Source organism: Balaenoptera acutorostrata, chromosome 20 (genome assembly GCF_949987535.1).
Source record: "Balaenoptera acutorostrata chromosome 20, mBalAcu1.1, whole genome shotgun sequence".
NCBI lineage: Eukaryota > Metazoa > Chordata > Mammalia > Artiodactyla > Balaenopteridae > Balaenoptera > Balaenoptera acutorostrata.
Genome location: NC_080083.1, coordinates 9,095,808 through 9,102,564, shown reverse-complemented (window position 1 = coordinate 9,102,564; position 6,757 = coordinate 9,095,808). Strand labels below are relative to the sequence as shown.

At 52.4% G+C, this 6,757-nt stretch overlaps 1 pseudogene; it reads right to left on the bottom strand.

Moving 5' to 3' along the window:
- Nucleotides 1–3,558: 3,558 nt before the first annotated feature.
- LOC130705904 (uncharacterized protein SPEM3-like) lies at nt 3,559–6,508 on the bottom strand (annotated as a pseudogene).
- Between the last annotated feature and the right edge of the window lie 249 nt (nt 6,509–6,757).

Genomic DNA, 6,757 nt, shown 5'->3' with positions numbered 1-6,757 from the left:
CTGTAATTGACAATGCAGCTCTAGGGCCTTGGGGATAGCGGATTTAGCTAGACAGCGATGGAGGGAAAGCAGGGATAGCTTAGGTCCTCATCAGGCCCTGTGGGATGGGGCTGCGGTGGATGTCCTCACACAACCACAGAACACTTCTCTTGTCTCTTTATTCCTCATGCATATCTGTCCCCTGATATCCCCACTCCTTGATGGTCTTCGGTGAGTTGTTGGATGTCTCTCGGTGAAGGCGCCTGGGAGACAGAGCTTCGCATTTGCCCCTGCCCGCTCTGAACTGTCTCTGGCAGGCGTCAAAGACCACATGCCCTAGCCGGGTGCCTGACCCAGGACAGTAGGGCTTCCAGCTGGTCTTGGGAGGTGTAGACATCTGGCGATAGTTCTGGCAGGCTGGAGGAACTGTATCCATGGGGTGGTACACCCAGTCTTGGCTGCCTGCTCGCCGGGAGGATGATTGCAGCTCAATCAGCACAGGTACCTCTGAGAAGGTTTGCAGGTCATTGTAGGTCACTTGAGCCTTGGGAGAGCAGGAGTTCTGACTGGGTGGGACAGAAGTCCATGGTATGTGCTGCCCTGCATCCTCCTTTCGAGGAACTGCCTCAGATCTAAATAACTTTCGGGTCTTATGTGGGCCCAAAGCTTGGACAGAGTCAGTTCCTAGAGGGTTCTTGTGGAGGCCTGGATTTGGGGTAAGGCCTGGGTTTCTGGAAACTCTACACTCTTTTAAAGGTCCTGGTGTCCTTTGGAGGACACAGCCTTGGTTGAGGCCTAGACTCTCACGAAGTTCAGGGGATTGGGGCTGGTTTGGGGTTTGGGACGTAGTGGATAACTGGGGAGGGATGGGGCCCTGGGAAGAGAGGGCAGACGGAGGAGACTTGGAGGTTGGGGGAAAGGTGGGGGGTTGTATATTAAGGCGGAGGGCTTCTGGTGGTTGCTGTGTTGATGAAGGACAAAGGATCTGGGAGAAACAAGAGGCAGAGAAAGAGTGCATGGTGGAGGCATGGCGCATGGTGAGCTCTGGGCACTGGTTGGAGAATGGAAGCAAGGTTGAGAAGGTGCAGCATCCTTGGAGTACACCAGGAATTTGGGGTAGACTGGAGCCTGGGGGTCCGTGTTTCTCTTCTCAGAACTGCAAGGATGGAAGCTGCAGTAAGGGAAGGTCTTGGACTGCACAAATTTGTCTTTGGCATCATTTGAGATCTTCCATTCCATATTCCCCAACTCCAAGTAACCCAGTATGGATCCTGTGGAGGGCTTGGCACTGTCCCCACTACATTGCTTCAGTGTTTGCTCAGCTGTACCAGAGCTCACCAGACCATGCCCCTCTTGGGGCCTGCAGACAGTACCCAAGTCCTTTCTGGAGTACCCAGAGATCTGAGGCAGACACACATGGACCACGTTCTGTCTGGGCCTGGGGGGTGGTGTGCTCAGAGGGGTGGGTTGAGAAGTTCTGGGCCTTGGCAGGTGTGCGCCCAGTGGGGTCCACTGGGGAGAAGGCCTGGGCCTGGGCGGAAGTGTGCTCATGGGCGTGGCCTCGGGAGCAGCTCTCGGCCTGGGGGGGGTGGTGTGCTCAGGGGGGTGGGCTGAGGAGAAGGTCTGGGCCTTGGAAGGAGCATGCGCAGGGGGCTGAACTGGGGGGCGGGTCTGGGCCCGGGCTGGGGCCTGGGCTGGGTCATAGTCTGGGGTCTTCGTCTTGCTCTCTTGGGGCAGGCGGAGTGGAAGCACGTCCACCTTGCTCACCCTGCGGAGCTTGGAAGATGTCTCTTGCCTGGAGTAAAAGGTGGCTCGGGACTTTAAGGCTGTGACCGGAGGGGCCTCGCCAGCTCCCACTACCCCCTCCTTCCACAGTCCCCGTGGAGGCTCCATGGGAGCCCCAGCCCGTCCACACTGAGGCGGCATCCAGCAGCACCCAGAAGCCTTCTCATTTTTTGTGTCTGGTATCCACGAGTCAAGGTGGTTTGGGTGCCCGAGCAGGAAGCTTGGGCGATGGCGGAAGCGGGAAGAAACTCTTGAGCACAGATTCTTACGATCCACGGAGCAGCGCATGCACATGCGATGGCTGCCTACACAGCTGGCTTGCTTGTCTGCGGGGAAAGGCGAGATGGGACAGGGCCTGGGTTCCTGAGAGGCTGAGAATCGAGGCAGGGATAGAAGAAAGGGGACAGGCCCACATCCCCTGAGCCCAGGCTGGCGCCCACTCACCTTTGGGGAAAATACGATGGAAAAGTGTCCACATGAGCTCTTCAGATGCCTCCAGAGCTGAGGGAAGCAGGGGAGGGGGTAGGCCGGGAGCAGGATGAGCCCTGAAATCCAACCCTTGTCCGGCCACACCCCAGCAGCCCTCCCACCTCAGCCCCTTCAAGACGCCAGGGCTCCCCAAACCCCACTGCCCAGATCCTGCCCTGACCAGAGTCACCACGTTGATCCCCATGTTGAGCAAGATGAAGCTGCCCAGGATCAGAAGAATTGAGTCTCCTAGGTCCTGGCATTTCCTGGGGTTGGTGCCAGAGCACGGCAGGGCTCGGTAGTGGGTTTGCTCGCCCATGGCCGCGGGTCCCAGGGGTCTCTTTCCCAGGGGTCTGTCTCCACAGTGAACTAGGCCTAAGTCCATGGGCAAGAAAATTAAGTGGAGACACCTCGAGAAAATTAGAGGCCTATGAAGGAGGGCACCGTCAGAATCCAAGGCTCAATTTGGGGAGCCTAAAACACACGGTTTCCTAGTCACTGACCAAGAGAGGTCTTCTCCCTCAGTAACCAAGAGCCCCAAACACAGCCCAGAACGGGGGAGGCAAGTTTCCATACCTCTGGTCGTGACCCAAGAGACCAGATCAGGAAAACTGAAGCCTGGGCTCTTTCTCACAGTCTGGGGAAATCAGGCGTTGGGTGTCCATGCCTACATCTTACCTCCCCCCCCAGAGGGTGGCTTCTGAGCCACCCTAAAAAGAACTAAGTTCTCTGGGCTCTGGGGGAGCTTTAAGATGCTGCGGGTGGGTGACAGGGAAAGGAAAATTACTCTAAACTCTGAAGCACTGCTCTCCAATAGCATTTTCCATGATGATGGGAACGTTCTAAATCTGTGCCGTCCAATACAGTATCCTCTAGCTCCATGTGACTACTGAGTACTTAGAAGATCATGACACTGAGGAACAGAATTTTTTTCTTTTTTGGCCAAGCCATGAAGCTTGCAGGGTCTGAGTTCCTTGACACTGCCCTGACCAGTTCCCTGGTCACAGCAGTGATAGCGCCAAGTTCCAATAACTGGACCACCAGGAAACAGAATTGGACGCCACGGAAATTCTGTTTCCTGAGGAAGAGAATTTTTAACTTTTTAACTTAATTTTTAACAGAATTAATTTTCCTTAATTTTAACTAATTTATATTCTAATAGGCATATTTGGCTCGTGGCTACTGTAATTGACAATGCAGCTCTAGGGCCTTGGGGATAGCGGATTTAGCTAGACAGCGATGGAGGGAAAGCAGGGATAGTGTAGCTCCTCATCAGGCCCTGTGGGATGGGGCTGGGGTGGATGTCCTCAAACAACCACAGAACACTTCTCTTGTCTCTTTATTCCTCATGCATATCTGTCCCCTCTTTCTCTAAGTTTCTCATCACACAATGATACCCCACACCTTGATGCTCTCCGGTGAGTTGTTGGATGTCTCTCGGTGAAGGCGCCTGGGAGACAGAGCTTTGCACTTGTCCCTAGCCGCTCTGAACTGTCTCTGGCGGGCGTCCAAGACCCCATGCCCTAGCCGGGTGCCTGACCCAGGACAGTAGGGCTTCCAGCTGGTTTTGGGAGGCGTAGACATCTGGCGGTAGTTCTGGCAGGCTGGAGGAACTGTATCCACGGGGTGGTACACCCAGTCTTGGCTGCCTGCTCTCCACGAGGATGATTGCAGCTCAATCAGTACAGGTACCTCTGAGAAGGTTTGCAGGTCATTGTAGGTCACTTGAGCCTTGGGAGAGCAGGAGTTCTGACTGGGTGGGACAGAAGTCCATGGTATGTGCTGCCCTGCATCCTCCTTTCGAGGAACTGCCTCAGATATAAATGAGTTTCAGGTCTGATGTGGGCCCAAATCTTGGACAGAGTCAGTTCCTAGAGGGTTCTTGTGGAGGCCAGGATTTGGGATAAGGCATGAGTTGTTATGGAGGCCTGATCTCTTGGATGAGCCAGAGTCTTGAGTAAGGGCTGGACCCTTATGGGGGCCAGGATCTCGATTAATTCCTGAGTACTTGTGGAAGTTAGGGTCGTGGGTATGTTCTGAGCGCCTGTAAATTCCAGCATCTTGGGTAAGGCCACATCTCCTTTTGACTTCAGTGGCTTGGGTAAGGCCTGGATTCTATGAAAGTCAGAATCTTGCGTAAGGCCTTGGCTCCTGCAGACTCCACAATCTTGGGTAAGACCTGGATTCCTGTAGTCTCCTGAGTCTTGGTAAGGCTTGAGCCCTTATGGAGGCGAGGGGTTTGCACAAGGCCTGGGCTCTTATGGAGACCAGGTTCCTGGCAAAGGCCTGAGCTCTTGTTGACTCCAGAGTCTTGGGCAAGGTATGGACTCTTCTGTGGCCCAGAATCTTGGGTACAGTCTGGACTCCTAGAGACTCCTGGATCTTGGGCACTACCTGTACTCTTGTAACATCCAGAATCTTGAGAAGGGTGTGGGCTATTATGGAGGTCAGTTCTTTGGGACAGCTCTTGACTTTCATAGAGTACAGTCTCTTGGTTTTGTTCTAGATTCCTATAGACTCCAGAATCATGCATAAAGCCTGAGTTCCTCTGAATGTCAGAAGTTTGGAGAAATGGTGTGTTCTTGTGGAGACCAGAGGGTTGGGGGAGATACGGGCTTTTAAAAAAACGTCCATCTCGAGTAGAACCTAAGCTCTTCTGGGAGCCAGAACCTTGGGTAATGACTGGATTCTTCTGAAGGTCAGAGTCTTGGGAAAGGCTTGGATTCTTGCAGAGATAAGGGTCTTGGGTAAGGCCTGGAAGCTTGTGGAGGCCTGGATCTTGAGCAAGGCTTGGGTTCTTGGGGAGGCCTGGCTCTCAGGTAAAGCCTGGGTTCTTGTGGAGACCTGGGTCTTGGGTAAGGCCTGGGTTCTTGTGGAGGCCTGGATTTGGGGTAAGGCCTGGGTTTCTGGAAACTCTACAGTCTTTTGAAGGGCCTGGGGTCCTTTGGAGGACAGAGCCTTGGTTGAGGCCTAGACTCTCACGAAGTTCAGTGGGTTGGGGCTGGTTTGGGGCTTGGGAAGTAGTGGATAACTGGGAGAGATGGGGCCCTGGGAAGAGAGAACAGAAGGAGGAGACTTGGAGGTTGGGGGAAAGGTGGGGGATTGTATTTCGGTGGAGGGCTTCTGGTGGTTGCTGTGTTGATGAAGGACAAAGGATCTGGGAGAGGGCTTCCCTGGTGGCGCAGTGGTTGAGAATCTGCCTGCCAATGCAGGAGACGCGGGTTCGAGCCCTGGTCTGAGAAGATCTGCAAAAAAACAAAAACAAAAACAAAAAAACCCCCCAAAAATCCCAGAAATCTTGTTTCTGGCACTTTCAAAAACTGCGGGAAAAAGTACATAATAAAGAATACATATATATCTACACACAAATTATATATATTATATATATATATATATACACACACACACACACACACACACAGCGGAACCATAAGAGAGACTGAGGAAGGCCTTGGAGGCAGGGGGCAGATGCGTTAACAGTCCCCCTATATCCTTAACCTGCACTCCTCTGAGGCAAAAAGGCACAGAGATGGAAGGGGTTGAGGATGGACCAGGGAATTTGAATTTTAGAACAGGTCAAAATTCTACAACCATGGACATTTTGGGAGAACTGAGACTGTAGACATTTATTTTTTTGAAAATATGATTCAGGAAAATAGTTTCCAGAATTTGGTGGTTCTGGGCAACAAAGGAGATTGTGGCGAAATGGCGATTAAAATACATGTATCTGAGTTGGGGAACTTGAATATTGTGAATTTCACATGTTGGAAATTTGGGATTTTGCAATTTTGTCTTTTGAAAATTATCAAGTCTTGTCAGTTTGTGCCCTCTTTCCCCATGTTCCCTGGGAAGAAGGGTGACGGTGGAGTGGAAAGGCCACTGGTTCTGTGCCACAGCACGCAAGATTTAGAATTCTACAGACTCTAGCTCTATACGTAGTGAGGACCCAGATTTAGAGAAACTGACCAATATTTATCTCCGCATTTGTGTGTGTGTCCAACTCTCTAGGCCAATAAACCAACAAGACAAACGAACTGTGCTCCACAGTGGGATGCCAGGTGCAATTATTGGCGTGGCTGGTGGGTCTGGCTGGACAGGGACATGCTAACCTTGTCCCACAGGGATCCCTACAAGTTGTAGCCCTATTCTCCCTCTTAGGACAACAACTTCCAGCGATTGAGTAGGTGTGAGAGCCTGTTGACCCTAGGTACTTCATTGTAATTGCTGCAGCCACTAGGCTCAAGCTGACTTTGCTCTGACCTCCAGGCAGAAACATTAACACAGCCTGCTGGGCACAAGATCTTCATCCCCCAGATGAAGCCTTTTCTCCAAACTGAAAGGAAACTGAGGCACAAAATGTGTGATGGCCACAAGAGACACCAACACCCTTTCTTGTTCCACTCCTGGCCTCCCACGGGCTTCAACTCCCTGTCCCTCCTCCCCTCCCCTGTATTTTGTCTAGTGTTATGCAGGGATGGGCAAGTAAAATGAGTGGTCAGGTGGGTGGGGCCTTTGAGGAATTCTG